General features: G+C 43.3%; 1 long non-coding RNA gene across 1 annotated transcript in view; it reads right to left on the reverse strand.

Moving 5' to 3' along the window:
- Positions 1 to 17774, reverse strand: part of LOC134935745 (uncharacterized) — an 81333-nt gene that overhangs the window by 14732 nt on the left and 48827 nt on the right. The window lies entirely within an intron of this gene.

The following is a 17774-nucleotide window of genomic DNA, read 5'->3' on the forward strand; positions in this document are numbered from 1 at the left end:
CTTTTGATGTCACCCGGCTGCCACACTCAGAACTCTCCGCTCACAGCACAAATCCCACACACACAATAAGCGCTGACAGTCTGCATAACACGTGACGTCACAAGACGCACAGTCGGTGCAGAGGTCAGCCGTTCACAAGGCAGGAATGTGCTACACTGAGCTGTTACATGGTTCTCAATATCCATACATTCAACAAATAATGTGACGGACAGCTGCACTGCACTGAATGCTACCGGAATGGGATATAACCGCGTAGCAGACCAGTTCCTAAAGTCTATATTCCAGGGGCTCCTCCTGAACAATATGACGCATCATAATTCATATACTACCAAGCATTTTGCAATTTTTCCAGATAACGTGACCACTAGGTGGCGCTGTTCCACTGAAGACAGTGCTATTTAATAGTAACCCAGGGAGAGTGTCAGCTCTTGTAGATAGGAATAAATATACATTTCCAGAGAATGACTGCAAATGTGCTGTGATTATTCCATACCCTCCAACAATTTACGCATAAAAATCAGTTCAAATTCGAAAAGGGGGCATGGCCACGGGTAAAGGGGCGTGGTCACATCCCTTTTCCTATACTTTTAATGGAAGTTTGGAGAGCCAAAAATCGGTACAGACCATAAAAAAAGGTACTGTGCCTGCCAAAAAGGTACAGTTGAAGGGTATGTGATTCTCCCCATACAAGCATTTGAAAACCGTTCCCAAGAAATCCTGTGCCTGTCCCCCTGTCATGCGATTGGATCGAACTTCGCCATTCCATGGTCACGTCTGCAGCATGTTTGCTGACCAATCGTCAGTAGATCCCAGTTGGATTTGCAGTTTGAATTTTGAAGTTCCATCGCGCACTTCGCCGATTGCATTATAGAACACTTTTAATTTTTTTAATAATATTTTTAGACAATAGAAAAGCATTTAAGTTCTGGAAAGCTGTGGAATAGCGTCATCCCGTTTTGTAGGGCCTGGGTCTTCGGACACCGATTTCCAGGCCACGTCTGAGCAGTTCCAGTCTTCAGGACGCAGCACTCGGATCCGCTGCGTCCTAGGCAGCATCTTTTGTCCTGCAGCATGAGGATATTGTCTCGTCGCTGCTGCGTCCAACGGCTCAGCAGCGATGAGATTATCTGAGTCAGGCCAATGGTGTATAGAGATCAGGACTATATGCTGACTTTATATATACATTGTAATATTTATGTAGATTACAGTGTACGCAGCATTTAAAAAAAAGAAAAAAAAAAGGCTATGGCTGTTCCCCTTTAAAGATGTCTGACAATTACGGTCGACTTAGAAATATGTAAAGGGGGGGGGGGGAGTCAGGCCTTTTACATATCAAGTTCCCCGTCAGAATGATAGCAGGATTAACAATTCAGTTTTAGCATGAAACTAAAGACACTTAACCCCAGAGCATCCCCAGTGACAGGCCAGAGCGCAGCAGCAGAGCCCCATAACTCAGGCAGAGAATGGGGCCTTCAGTTTGCAGACAGAGGCTGAGTGTGCTGAACGTGTAAACTGACCCGTGAAAGGGGATTAGTGGCAAATTCTAAATAGCTGTTTTAACAGGGTGAACGTGTGACAGGTTAGGCGTATGTTTTACAGCCGGGGCCAATTAGCATGTCTGTATGGGGAGGCACCTGTTATGGGGACCTAAGGAGCGTGCATTGTAGGGGCTAGCAGAGAACTAGAACCGCTTGTGATATACAGGACATTGGTATGGTCTGGTTATACAGTATTATCACATGGGAGATTACGGCAAATGGAAACAGGCACCATACATTATTCATTTATTTGATTTTTAAAAGAGAAATTAAATAATAATGCATATAGCAATGATGCTTGCGTCCTTTCAGTCCATGGACCTAATTCAGACCTGATCGCAGCAGCAAATTTGTTAGCAGTTGGGCAAAACCATGGGCCCTCATTCCGAGTTGTTTCGCTCGGTAAAAAATCTTCGCATCGCAGCGATTTTCCGCTTAATGCGCATGCGCAATGTCCGCACTGCGACTGCGCCAAGTAAATTTTGCTATGCAGTTAGGAATTTTACTCACGGCTTTTTCATCGTTCTGGCGATCGTAGTGTGATTGACAGGAAATGGGTGTTACTAGGCGGAAACAGGCCGTTTTATGGGCGTGTGGGAAAAAAACGCTACCGTTTCCGGAAAAAACGCAGGAGTGGCCGGAGAAACGGAGGAGTGTCTGGGCGAACGCTGGGTGTGTTTGTGACGTCAAACCAGGAACGACAAGCACTGAACTGATCGCAGATGCCGAGTAAGTCTGAAGCTACTCTGAAACTGCTAAGAAGTTTGTAATCGCAATATTGCGAATCTTTCGTTCGCAATTTTAAGAAGCTAAGATTCACTCCCAGTAGGCGGCGGCTTAGCGTGAGCAACTCTGCTAAAATCGCCTAGCGAGCGAACAACTCGGAATGAGGGCCCATGTGCACTGCAGTGGGGGCAGATGTAACATGTGCAGAGAGAGTTAGATTTGGGTGGGGGGTGTGTTCAAACTGAAAGCTAAATTGCAGTGTAAAAATAAAGCAGGCAGTATTTACCCTGCACAGAAACAAAATAACCCACCCAAATCTAACTCTCTCTGCACATGTTACATCTGCCCCCCCCCCCCCCCCCCTGCAGTGCACATGGTTTTGCCCAACTGCTAACAAATTTGCTACTGCGATCAACTCTGAATTCATTTACATGTGCTACTTATGCAACTTGCAAATAAATGTGTGTAACTGCACATAGGGAGAGATTTATCAAGGCTTGGTCACATTACCGACACCGGCATCCCAACAATTAGAATGGGGTGGCGGCTAAGACTTGTGGGATGGGGGAAGGGGGGGGGGTATACGGCTACCTTCCCCCTCTAGTGCCTAAGTCTAGCCCCCCCACAGGTCCTACTCCTAGTCCTAACGGTGGTTCTGATACTTATCTTCAGGGTGACGGCGTTCGGTGTTCCAGCTCCATGGTTTCGAGTGGTGTTGGGATTCCGGTGTTGATCACATGACCGCCGGCATCCCAACTGCCAAGATTCTAACCACAACTCCTCCAGCACAACTCTCAATTGTCTATTTGTCAGCCGGTGTTCTTCCAGAGTTACTCCATTTCTCAACCATAGGGGAATATTTATAAAATCTTGGAGAGAGATAAAGTGGAGAAGTTGCTCATAGCAACCAGTCAGCTTGTCGTTGTCATTTTTCCAGAACGGCCTGTAACATGGCAGTTAGGTGCTGATTAGTTGCTGTGGGTAACTTCCCTACTGCATCTCTCTCCAAGATTTTATACATCTCCCCCATAAATATTGGGGAAACGAATACCAGAGTTTCAAAAATGACACAAAACAAAAACATCCCCATGCTAGTCTTTGATTTTCAGGGAAGAACCCACCCCCCACAGCCTGTCAAGCTATTGGCGTGTAGCTGCCATCTGGAACCGCAGTTTTACTCCGGAGACATTCTTAGCGTGTATCACATATAATGTACCGTGCAAGACACGGCAACACCAACTGTAGACGGAGAGGAATGTAGACTGGTACGAAAACTGTTTAAAACTGCAAACATGGGCTCTGTGCAAGCAGCCACTGTAACAGGTGGAAGTATATATTGGGAGCCCGCATTAATGAGACTGGTGTTAGATTTACAAGATTGCTGGCAGTCCTAGTAGCACTGGATGGGTATTTTGGAGAGAGGCAGACAAGGTAACCTCTCGGTAACCTCACGTCTGGCTGGAGTCCATAGCACAGGAGTAACAAGAGTCGATGCCTTGTTGCATTTCTCCGAATCCTATTCTCGCTGTTTTGGATTTGCCTTCTCCCCCCCCCCCCCCACATTCTGTATTAATTTATATATTCCACATCTAATGTATTTGTACCTAAAGTATAAAATACCATCAACTGGCTGATCAAATTAATTAATAAATAAGTTAGTTAAAGGCCTGGGTGCACTACGCAACAGAACAAAAAGCTTTAACCCAAAGTAGCCAATGAGATTTGAGCTGTCATTTTCCATGTGATTTTCAAAATGTCAGCAAATGTCGGATTGACTGAGATGACTTACAGCACTTTGGACCTGTGCACCATGATTCCCAAATGCCCATTACGTTAATCGTCGGCCACAGTATTTTATTTACTGTGGAATTACAGGTCAACTTTTATACTCTTGCGATAAAACCTAGAGCTTTATCAACTGAAATAATGAGCCTATACAGTGAGGCAGATGTACTAAAGAGCTAGCAGATACAGTACCGGCCAATCAGCTCCTTACTGCCATGTTACAGGCTGTTTGAAAATGACAGTTAGGAGCTGATTGGTTGGTACTTTATCTGTCTTCACTTTATCACTCTCCAAGGCAATAACTAAGGAAAACACCAAAACAGGAGAAGGTGGGCAGGAAGTTACAGGAAGACCTATGAGGAGGCACATGTAGGGCCGCAAAGAGAAATGGGGGGCCCGGGTGATGTGGCCAATCTTATTATTATTATTTTTATATATTTTTTTATTATTTTATTATTATTATTTTTTTTTTGGGGGGGGGAGCATGGCCGGATTTGGCTGAAGACCAAAATATACAATAAAAACTACAAGGGTGCTCGATGGTGGTGGGGGGGGGGAGGAGGTGCATTCTTCTCCCCAATAATCTGGCCTGGGCCCCTGCTGAGCCCCTTAGGCAAGCCTGGGCCTTTGTAATTAGTACCTGCCACAATTATGGTACATAAACACACACACAAGCGTCTATTGCTCATTTGGGAGCGATTTATGAAAGGTATTACAGTCATCCTCTTACGAACGGACGTCCTTCACGACAGATATCAGAAAAGCTGCATTGTGACTAATTACTAATCTGCCTGAGAATACTTTCTCTCTAGCAACAGCCCAAATCCGCGATGTGATATATATATATATATATATATATATATATATACTGAGAGAGTTTTGCGTATGGGCGCAGAATACCATAAGTAATGTAGCCAGCTGTATATCAGCTAGAAGACGGCGGGGCGGAGGTGACGGATGTGACTAAATAGAGGTCAGATTTCACAGAAGAGTAAATGGTTATATCACCTTTTTACACAGAAAAAAAACTCAGACCCTGGTCCTCCAAACTGGTTTCATGTCTCTGGCTGCAGTGATGTAAGACAACAGCCTTTTCAGCCATGGAGAAGGCAGACATCTTAGAAGAAACCTCGCTCTCCGGGCAAACACTTGTGTCTGTTTTGTAAGCTGTCAGAAAGGCAAATAGCTTTTATACCGTGTATGATCAAAGGGAGAGACGTGCACATTATTCCTCGGATCCGCTGCATCGGCGGGAGATAATAAAAGCCGAAGTGTCCTGCAAACAGTTTCACACAGTTTCGAGTGATAGATTTCAAGGGGCAAAGTGTCCCCCCTGCTGAAGTGGCCAGAGCCACCAGCCGCCCACACAACATTTCCTCACAAGAAAGAAAATACATCTACTGTATGTCTTGTTAGTACAATTTACCAGTTATCATATTATTTACAAACAATCCCTGATAGCCATGTCAGGGTAGCTAAGAAATCTGTTGGGCCTTCGTACTAGGAAGGGCATACCCAGGCTTGCCGGGACTGCGGCCCTCTGAAGTAGGGTTGGCCATCGATCATCAATGGTTAGAAACCATTGATGGTTTAATGGCAGTATTAGATAGTTTTGCCATTGATGGTTGAGAACCAATTGTTCTCCACCATCGTTGACAGAGCTCCCCAATGGGCTTTTTCTCCCTCTAGTTAGGGCCGGGATACGAAGCCTAGCTCCACCCCCCAATACACCCATGAAACCCTGCCCCCAGATCTGGTTGGCTCAGGGGGATGTCAGTGAGGGAGTAGGGATGACCGTCAGTGGGTGAAACCATCAATGTTCTTCCATTGCCTAGTTTGCCACCACCGATTGTTATTCGCTGGTCCACTATCGATGGTACCAATCGTTGGTAAATGTACTGATGGCCATCCCTACTCTGAAGAAGCTGTGTGGCCAATGGGGATATGGCTACACCATTTTGGGGGGGTGGTTACACCTCCCTTACAGGACTGGGCCTGCACACTTTGCACACACCCCTCCTCCTCTCAGTGCCTCTGATACATTATGTTAGTAGGACCTTTAACCAATATGTACTTATCAGGGTATATTTACTAAAGTGGGGGTTTATAGAAGTGGAGATGTTGCTGCCCATAGCAACCAATCAGATTCTAGCTATGGGTTACATACGTTTTACCGGCGGAAGGGATGCCGGCCGTCAATATCCTGAGAGCGGCATCTCTCCCGCCAGAGTGCCGGCGGCGGGGAGAGTGCTAAGAGTCCCCTTGCGGGCTCAGTGGCTCTCTGCGCTCACCACAGGATCTATTCCCACTTTATGGGCGTCATGGACACCCACAAGTGGGAATAGCCCTGGTGCGCCGGGATTCCGCCTGTCAGCTGTCGGGATTTTGGCGTCAGTATCCTGAACCCCGGGATCCCGACAGGCGGCATTTTAACTGCAACCGCTAGCTATTATCTTCTAGTAGGTGCTAGATAAATGATAAGTAGAATTTGATTGGTTGCTGTTGGCAACGTCTCCAATTCTGTAAACCCGCATATTAGTAAATATGCCCTATTGGCTCCATGCAATAGATGCAGTGAGTCTTTGTGCTGAACCTACAGTATATTGGCGCGAATAGAGGCTGTCATTTAATTTTTTATATATTTTTAATATTTACATTTTATTTTAAATTTCTTAACACTACACATGCGTGATCCGGCTAGCACGTGGTAAGTTACCGCTCACTGCTTCGTGCCAGCGTGGTCGTACGTATAACAGTTGTCGCACGCATATTTTATTAATGACTTGCAGCAAAAGGTGATTATTTAAAAAAAAATAAAGAAAAAATCCCTTATAATAAATCTTTAATACAATGAAAACTAGTAAATATCTTAATTGTTAACAGCTGCATACATGTACTACCCCATAATAATAATAATAATAATAATAATAATAATAAGAAGAAGAAGAAAAAGAAGAAGAAGAAGAAGAAGAAGAAGAAGATGAAGCAGAAGGAAAAAAGAAAAGAAAAAAGGTCCCTTTAAATTTCCCACTTATAACGGCACAGAATCGGCCTGTTCCGTAAATTGTAATTGTTGCCATGCAGATTTCTAGTTACCCAGCATCCCCTGGCTGAGCCTAGAAACGAATAAAGAGGTTTGTCACGTCCCAGTCATTTAATGGGAAATACTTTGCCTGAAAAAGGCAGAAGATGTCGCGGATGTTATCTTTTGTGACAAGGCTGTTTGTGATCCTGAGAGTTCAAAGCTAATTTGACTAATCTATCATCTCTCTTTACCTTCTCTTGTTCTAAACTGATCTTGATGTCGTACTTCGTTAGGGAACACATAATGGCTAAGAGGTGTTACATAAGCGTAAAGAATGCACTATAGACAAAGCCCTTTTGGAAGAAAGGCAGCAGGGAAAGATTGCGTTTTTTTTAAACTCCTATTTCATATATATTTTTCTGCATTACAAAATGTATCATTTCACATGAAAAGGTAATGTCGAGTGACGCGTAATCCCCTTGTGCCTAATTGTCAGGCAAAGTTTGTGGTATCGGAGCAAGCTGTTTGCCTGGCACGCTGCGCAATTCTCTCCAGCGAGTTAATTTCGAGTCTAACAACTCCTGTGTCTCATTCTCACTGACAAGTGCCTGCAGCCAGCTCAGTCTCAAAGAACACTAAATCTTTTTCTGAATGTATTTATAGAATTCCATAAATCTTGCACGCACCTTCCAGCAGCTGTAGAGAGCCAGGGCCTGAAACCAGCCTCGGAGGGCGTCGCTGGCTCTTATTCCAGAATCACGCTCAGTGCTCTGTGTAACATCTTTGTAGGGAATATCTAATGAAAATAGAAATATCTACCTACATACATATACATATATACCATCTGTATATATATATATATATATATATATATATATATATGTGTGTGTAGAAGACATGGTTTACACCAATGGTTCAGTTAGGCACAGAGCTGGTTTGCACGAGTCAGATGCATGATGGGAGCTCGGTCATTGGTGAAGTACTGACATGGAGAGAATACAATCTTTGCATGGCGTGCTGTCTACCCTTTGCTAAAATATAAGATAAATGCTGGTGCCATGGGACATCGATGGTGCCCCCTCCCCCCCCCCCCCCCACTCCAAGGTCCTGCGGCCTGGGGGGCGACAAAGCTCACACACCCCTAGTTACTGTCGTGATCAGATAACCGTATCCACGCTGCTGGGGAGACTTATTCCAAAGTTTTATTTTTTGCCAGCACCAATGTGTAGTGGATAACATTTGCATGTAACTTCCCAAGATGCTTTGCTGTCGGTTAAGGGACTCATTTATCAATGAGTGATAAAACTTGTTGTGAATGATAAAACTTGTTGCATATGATAAATGGTGCTCCAGTCAATCAGCTCCTAACTGTCATGTGTTCAGCTCCTAACTGTCATATGCTTGAAAAATGACAGTTGGAAGCCGACTGACTGGAACACCATTTATCTTACGCAACAAGTTTTATCATTCAAAACAAGATTTAACAGTCGTTGATAAATGAGCCTCAAGTCTGTTATATACACTCAGAGCCTCCACCATTTGGACATGACCAGCAAATAATTCTTGTTTAAACCAATTTGAAGAAGAGGCTGCCCGAGAGGAAGGACTGACCTACGATACCAGTAAGGATGGCCATCAAATGATTAAAGGTCGAATGGTCCCCACTTGATTGTGCCATTGGTGCTTTTCACTGATGGCAGTAAACTATCAGTGGTTTATTTACACAAGCTGCGGTCAGAACTGTTTGGGGGCCAGGGTCGGCGGTGGTGAGCCAATCAGGGAAGAGGGGGCATCCGCTAAGTGGCACATTAGGGGGAAAGCAGCTAAGCAGTGCCAGGGGAAATAATTTAATCCTTGAAAAGCACCTTGCTGCTCTGCCATCAGTAGTCAGTGGCCATCCCTAACTACCAGCATTTCCAATTAAATAAGTTGCAGGGAAATAGTAACAGATGTAATTACATGTATGTAGAGTTTTTCCTTAGATATTGTCTAGCTGATATTGGTTCTATAATTGCTTATAAAAATACTTAGTTAAGCTGACCATACACGCATAAATGTGGGCCTATGACGAGACTGATAAGAGTAATTATTAAATGCCGTCAGCAGATAGTCTGTGTCAGATCCTGATCCCCTACAGGTATAGAGATCCGTGTTCTAGCCACACTAACGGGCACACACCTGACCTTGTCGCACACTGAATGGCCAATTTGGCATCCTACGTGTATGGCTAAATTATAACACTAACCAAGAGGTTCCCAATCGCGGTCCACAAGGCACCCTAACAGTCCAGGTTTTAAGTATATCCATGTCTCAGCACAGATAGCTAAATCAAATTGACTGAACTAATTAAGTCACCTGTGGCCAAGCATGGATACACAGTACTTAAAACCTGGACCGTTGGGGGGTGGCCTTAAGGACCGCGTTTGAGAACCTCTGTACTAGCCTGCATGTCAGACAATCAAGGGTCCAATTTATCTTCGGGGCATCTCACAGATAGGAAACACGCAGAGAATATAAAAACTTATTCAGCAGATCAAGGAAAGTAAAAAAAAAAAAAAGACCCACAAACCTCAAAGTAAAATCGTTATCTGGTTAAATTTAATTTGTTTAATTTTTAGGCACGTCTGACAGAGAACGTTGTTACTTAGCATGTATTGGAAGCAGATTACGGCACATTCAGCTCCTTAAGCTTCTGACCTTCTGCTCAGTGATACGATTTAAAAAAAAAAGTCTCTTTAAGTCTGACAGAATCATGTTAATAATGTTTCCGAGGAGGGTGTTAAGGGAAAATGACACAAACCTATACTATAATTCTTCCCATCTCTGAGCTGTGTTTTCTTCACAATTTACTGCTTTGTTGTAATATAAAAAAAAGCTCCTTTTTTTTTTCTTTTTCTTTTTTGCAATAATACGGCCACTAGGTGGCCCTGTTCTCTCCCCAAATATGATTACTTTGGTTTTCCTCCATTAAGTTATTCACATAACATCTCCCATTCATATTAATTTAAAATAGCATAAAATGGGCCTCCCTGTATAGATTAACCCATGCCGTATATATTACTTAACAATTATAGAACAATAAAACAAAACAAAAAACAATACAATGAAAAAAAAAACACAAAAAAAACCAGTCCCATGCCTTTCTCTACCTCTCTGCCCATTATCCCCAGGTGCATTTAGTAATTCCAGTAAAATACAAAAGGTAGGAGTAAATAAATTGTGGCTTAAAAAAAAACAGTGCAGAGATGAATTTCCAACATTAAAGAGACCACGTTCTTATCCAGTATGCCATGCTGTTACGCTGTTACTATAACTGCGAAAAAACGTGTTGCTGTTCTTATTTGCACAATTGTGTATGTGTATCTCTTGACTCTGAAGTCACTAAAATAACAAGGGAAAAATGTGTGCGCATGATATAACTATAGTTTTTATGTTTAACACCCTTACACAGTATTACCCTAATAGGAGGTAGTTGCTTCTCTAACAGAACAGTCAAAGAGTAACAGCCAATATTGTTCTGCAGGAATTCTATTGGTAGACTCATACACAGGGGTGGGACCTGTGATGTCACAGCAGCTCAAATGACTGCAGTCTCTGCTTTCAAACTGGTACCAGATCCCATTAAGTCACTGTGCTGAAGATATAGGCTGCCACTGTTTTTGTTAGTGGTCTAATTTAATTTTGTCATACTAGATAACAGCCCAGGTGCAAAACTGATCACTCTCCCAACATGCCAAACCACACCCGAAAATCCACACAAGCCACACCCCATTTGACGAAACCACTCTCAAGCTTACTGGTGATAGTGGCTAGCAGTGGTACAAAAAGACTCAGCAATTTGCCAATCAGTATGGATCTCGTATGCTCATGTGTGACCCGGCCTGTTTGAGTCACACATGCGCAATGCGCTGGTAGCTTCTAGTATCAGATTCTACATCAATTAAATAATAGACAATTAAAAGAAATAAAATCAGTAAAAGAGACAACAAAATAAAATAAAAAAATCTTACAATAAATGTAAGTGGAAACAAATGCACTGCATGTCATTTATTTGTGTATATACAATATATATATATATATATATATATATATATATATATGTATTTGCAATAATGCTTATGTAGTATTTCAGAAAGCAAATAAAGGCAGGATGAATAGTCAGGTCCGACGTAATAATATATTTGCCATTGGGCAGCTAATATATATATATATATATATATACACACAATAAAAGTTTATCGTTAAGTACTGACAGCTCGCCACGTCTCCACATTTGCAGTTTCCGAAATGACCTTAAGATATGCACAATGACCTTGAAAGCGCAACTGTAAAAAAACAATATGATGGCTAGTTTTCAAAGAACTGTTAGAATTCTTCATAATAATTAAATTCAATTAGTTGTAATTAAATTTAGAAGCAAAACTTTCCACCATATGCAGAGTACACGACACAGTTAAGTAAGCCCGCTGCAATTAACCCTTCAGAAGTTGCTGCATCGCTTTATATCGTGAAATGAGATTTCAGATCCAGTTGTCAGCCTGTGAGCTGGGTCAGGGAGCTGGGCTGAGGCTGCCAGTAGCGCGACCCGTGCTAATAGGGAGAGAAGAGTTAATGGCACTGCCCCAAGGTCAGCTCGTCGAGAGCAGGCATTGGTTTCTATCCAAACTCCTCGCGCTCTCTACGCCTGTATTTTTTTTTCCTCGTGAGTAGTCAGTCAGCAACAATCGTCCAACGAAATAAAACAGGAAGATTTCGCATCCACGCCTGTTTACTTTCTCCCGCACAGATGCAGCATTGCCGGGCGCAGGAGGAAAGAAGAAAAAAAACACACACACACACGAAATAAAACACATCGACAAAATGGCGGAAGAGCAGCGGCGGACATTTTGTAGCTGCCTCACGATGGAAGGTTGGCAGAAGTTCATGGAAACAATAAAACAAGCTGGGCAAGTTTTAACTGCGTCTGTGCCAAGGGTAACTTTTCACAGCGTTACTGGCATTAAGGAACTACGATAATAGCCTGGCGACGGGTGTTTTGTTGTTTGTTTTATTTAACACTTTCACTGCAGCTGGGTAAGATAAATGCACGTGGTTTTAGCAGTACAGAACTGAGGGCGGTTAACCCTTTAACTAGCGTGCAGATGGCTATACAGAGTGCAGCTCAATAGTACCTGGAGTACAGCGGCCTCTGACGGATAATTAGCATTAATATATATGCAATGGCGCTCGTAAACACGGACGTTGAAAAACAACACTCATTAAAAAACATAGACAAAACCTCTTTCTCTGTTCTTGCTGGATCAAGCAATAGACTCAATAATAAAGGAGTTTCCAACTTTAGAAATCAATTTTACTGAATAAATTCTTCTCTAAATAATATTATTTTGGTGGAGGTCCCGCCCTTGGAACCACCACCATTTGCCAGGGTATCCCAAAATTTGGGGGCATCCCATGGACCTTCCCGTACCCTTCCCACGTCTTAGTGAAATGGACGGAACAGAGTGGTAGCATGATACAATTCTCTGCAACTGTGGAATTGCGCAATGGGGGGGGGTGTTAATTAATGCATTTTGACACCCCCCAAAGGTGACCAGCTCTGGCTCATTCCTGGGAAGTCTCCCTAAGGGTCTACATTAAATATTGGCAAATATAGCTAGAGATGCGTAATGTTATTTAATCCAAGCATTCTTTAATGACTTCATACAAAAAAAATTATTGGCCCATTTTTAACCCCTTATATTTCTTATTTTTTTTGTGGGGTTTAATGTTATGTACACACAACAGTGCTCACTCTCTGCGCTTACCATAGAGAGCAATAAACCCCATTTTTACAGCCATTTAAGTTGATGTGAAGGCAGTACGGGAACAACATACAGTACACTGGGAGTATAGCAGCCACTCGAGTATAGTAATATTACACATGAACAGAATAAACTCTGAAATAAATGAAATAATCCCACACAAACATAAAACCTATTCTTGGAGCTATTATAAAAAAAGCTATTCTTAAATGAATTGACTGAAAGGTGCCTGGGTAATGTCAACAGCTCTATTATATAACTGCAGAGAAGTCATGGAAAAGCCAGTGGCACATGCAGGGGGGGTTCTGAGTATCTCTGACGGTTCAAGTATTATTTTTTTTTAAACGGATACAGCTCTGTCTCCTTGTCTACATTGACTGCTGTGGCCCTCGTCAGAGCTATTTGTGCTTTGCAATGCATAGAACAGGAGAGAGCCGAATGGCTGCAAGTCCTCCCTTGGGGGGTAATTCCAAGTTGATCGCAGCAGGAATTTTGTTAGCAGTTGGGCAAAACCATGTGCACTGTAGGGGAGGCAGATTTAACATGTGCAGAAAGAGTTAGACTTGAGTGGGTTATTTTTTTTTTCTGTGCAGGCTAAATACTGGCTGCTTTATTTTTACACTGCAAATTATATTGCAGATTGAACACACCACACCCAAATCTAACTCTCTCTACACATGTTAAATCTGCCTCCCCTACAGTGCACATGGGGGGTAATTCCAAGTTGATCGCAGCAGGAATTTTGATAGCAGTTGGGCAAAACCATGTGCACTGCAGGGGAGGCAGATATAACATGTGCAGAGAGAGTTAGATTTGGGTGTGGTGTGTTCAATCTGCAATCTAATTTGCAATGTAAAAATAAAGCAGCCAGTATTTACCCTGCACAGAAACAAAATAACCCACCCAAATCTAACTGTCTCAGCAAATGTTATATCTGCCCCCCCTGCAGTGCACATTGGCCCTCATTCCGAGTTGTTCGCTCGGTATTTTTCATCGCATCGCAGTGAAAATCCGCTTAGTACGCATGCGCAATGTTCGCACTGCGACTGCGCCAAGTAACTTTACTATGAAGAAAGTATTTTTACTCACGGCTTTTTCTTCGCTCCGGCGATCGTAATGTGATTGACAGGAAATGGGTGTTACTGGGCGGAAACACGGCGTTTCAGGGGCGTGTGGCTGAAAACGCTACCGTTTCCGGAAAAAACGCAGGAGTGGCCGGAGAAACGGTGGGAGTGCCTGGGCGAACGCTGGGTGTGTTTGTGACGTCAACCAGGAACGACAAGCACTGAAATGATCGCACAGGCAGAGTAAGTCTGAAGCTACTCTGAAACTGCTAAGTAGTTAGTAATCGCAATATTGCGAATACATCGGTCGCAATTTTAAGAAGCTAAGATTCACTCCCAGTAGGCGTAGGCTTAGCGTGTGTAACTCTGCTAAATTCGCCTTGCGACCGATCAACTCGGAATGAGGGCCATGGTTTTGGCCAATTGCTAAAAAATTTCCTGCTGCGATCAACTTGGAATTACCCCCCTGGAGCGGTGGGCACTACGCTGCAATGCACTTACCTGCAGTGTGTGTGTGTGTGTGTGTGTGTGTGTGTGTGTGTGTGTGTGTGTGTGTTTATATATATATATATACACACACACATATATATATAAAATGAACATACACAGGCTCCAGTCGTTCTATTCCCCTATACAGAAGTGGATGCAATAATAGACTCAATAATGAACACAAACCCCATGTGTTATTGTTCTTGGATCCACGTTACATGTCCTGAACCTAAGGGCAGTTTCTTCCTCTTTCTCTTATAAACAATGGCTGAACATTTGCATTGCACCTGGGCATTTTCCATTACAGCGCGCCGAGAATGGAGGGCGTCACCTAAAGCATTAACCCCTCCTATACAAGCTAGTGCTATCAAGCTTTAGAATGAGAGTTCTCCTAAGAAAGACCTAACAGTCATTACGGTATATATTGTACCAGTCTGTATATTAGCGTAACCCACTGCCGGACCCTCAATGCCATACAGAAAGTGTTATTTTTCGGCAGGAACCAGCAGGAACTAAGGGGGTAATTCTGAGTTGATCGCAGCAGCAAGTTTGTTAGCAATTGGGCAAAACCATGTGCACTGCAGGGGAGGCAGATATAACATGTGCAGAGAGAGTTAGATTTGGGTGGGTTATTTTATTTCTGTGCAGGGTCAATACTGGCTGCTTTATTTTTACACTGCAAATTAGATTGCAGATTGAACACACCACACCCAAATCTAACTCTCTCTGCACATGTTATATCTGCCTCCCCTGCAGTGCACATGGTTTTGCCCAACTGCTAACAAAATTCCTGCTGCGATCAACTTGGAATTACCCCCTAAGTTCCTGAACATCTCATTAAATATGACAGCATCAGGATATATTTTCCATAAGATAAGTTGTATTTTAAAGTCCATTTTGAGTGCCTTCTTTTCTAAAACGTATCTACTGTATCCTCTGTCTAACTATAACTTTTTTATTAGCTCCGCCCCCAGACCCGTAGTACTTAATCCTATTTTTCCCAAAAAAATAATACTGGTGTAACTGGCATTGCTGAGGGCATCATGTGTATCTGGCATTGCTGAGGGCATTGTGTAACTGGCACTGCTGCGGACATTTTGTATCTGGCACTGCTGGAGGCATTGTGTATCTGGCACTGCTTTGGACATTGTGTTACTGGCACTACTGTGGGCATTATGTGTATCTGGCACTACTGGTAGCATTATGTGTATATACTATATATGGCAGTACTCGGGGCATTATGTGTTTATGTACCAACTGATGCCCCACCCCTTTGGCAGCTCCACCAACATCACCGCTCACCTCTGCTCCACCCACAGTTCCTGAACCTATTTTCCTACAAAAATAGCACTGCATACAGCCAAACATTTGTTCTTTAAACTGGACATTCTGCAAAGGTCAAGCACCTGATGTTTCTCTTTAACTGCTACAGACCCCACAATGCAGGAAACCACCATCATATATAGGGAAAGGGCATTACACATTTTAGGAACCCCACAGAAGCTTTTTTAAGTCAATGGAGGAGTTTATCCATATAGATCTATACATAAGACCCAGAGAGGGAGACTTTGAAATAGAAGTTTGACATCTGGATCTCGGTGCAAGGCTTGTTACCCATTCCGTGTTAAATGCAATTGCACTCGGCATGTGGTGGTGAAGAACGCTCGCATTTCTCCCGTCAGCGCGCAAAAACGAGGCAAGTGCAAATACTGGTGGTTCCGGGGTAAAAGCATGTATTTTGATGCCAATGTATATTATATATTTCTGAATGTGCCGAAAGTGCTGCAACAGGGCGTTCTCACTTTTGCATGAGGCGTACCCCTTATCTAGTATGGTCGCTGTACCTGTTCTGTTACCACCATTTTTTTTTTAATATATAAATTGTACCAATAATAAATAATAAGCCTCTGTTAGAAGAAGAAAATATCTATCTCGTGATTAATAAAGTGTTAGTAACATAGGGAAACGAGTTAGTCGGCAGGCTTGGATTACCTTACTTGTATTGTAACACTACAAATGTCAGCATGCTCTGCCCATTTACCATGTAAGCCAGTACGTTGTTGTTTTGAATCTACGTATAATCTCTGCGTATAATGATAAAATATCCGGGGTTACGTAGCTACTGGCCAAGGTGTTCTGTAGCTCACTCAACTGATTGCCATTCTCACAGTCCTCAGGTTTAGAGGCATATTTATTAATTTTTGGAGGTTGCCCCTGAAAATATAGATCCCTTACCGTTGCTATTTGCACCAATAAGTAATCCTTATTCGCCAAATCGTATTGTTACTGAGTGTATGGGATTGGGCCTCCAACAGCGATCAGTAAGAAGTAAGCCAATGCATATGCAGCCACTTTACTTCCTGCTCGGGACCCCAGGTCATACTTACCTACTTTTCTTCTCTCCTCTCCGGGAGATACTCGGAGAGGAGAAGCAGGTGGGTGGCGACGGAGGCGGGGCTGGGTCAATTACGTCACCAGGCCCGCCCACTTCACAAGCAAATACCGCGATTGGGCGGCATTTGCATACGGGCGGAGCTTCAATGACGCTATTAGCATATAATTGCGTCATTAAGCTCCACCCCCTTCGCCTGGTCCCCGATTCAGCACTGTTTAGCTCCCCATTCAGCCCACTTTCCCAGTAAGTGGGCAGAATGCGGGAGGGGTGTCCACTCTTCCGGGGCTGCGGGGGACTACCCGAGAAACCGGGTGTCTCCCGCAGAATCCGGGAGAGTAGGCAAGTCTGCCCCAGGTGCGGTACTGCGCCGACCTTCGTCCAAACGCGCATTCTGGAGATTGGCAATCCAACAGAAACCTATGGAGGCTAATTTGTGGTTGGAAGGGTTTTAAATCTTAAATCCCGGGATCCTTAGATTTTGCAGGGGTACCCCGATAATAACGGGTATTTTTGGGAGACTTCAGCAATTCCATTTGAATAAATATGCCCCATGCCGCATAACCGTTACATGTGAATATAAACATCGACAGGAGCAAAACAGAGCACAGAGAATTGCAGCATGCAAACCGAGGGACATTTTAATTCGTTAAATACAAAAGAAACAGTACTCTGGAAGCTAGGGGGTTAAGGCCCCAGGGGTTTTAACTTTGCATGAAATGGTTAATCTTCTTATCAGGTTTATAATGAGAAATTGAAGTGGGGGGAGGATAAAAATGGCACTTATCTGAAGGGCTATACACACAAGTAGTTGTGGTTAGAGACTTGCGGCATGTGAACAGGATATAGCGGGCTGCCTCCTCTCCGGCAGTGTCATGCAAGTAGGAACGAGAAGCAATGCACAGCGCCCAGGCCAACTGCAGTGCATTCTGGGAAACAGTGCTTATCAGCTAA

The sequence above is a fragment of the Pseudophryne corroboree genome, chromosome 6 (assembly GCF_028390025.1).
Source record: "Pseudophryne corroboree isolate aPseCor3 chromosome 6, aPseCor3.hap2, whole genome shotgun sequence".
Classification (NCBI taxonomy): Eukaryota; Metazoa; Chordata; class Amphibia; order Anura; family Myobatrachidae; genus Pseudophryne; species Pseudophryne corroboree.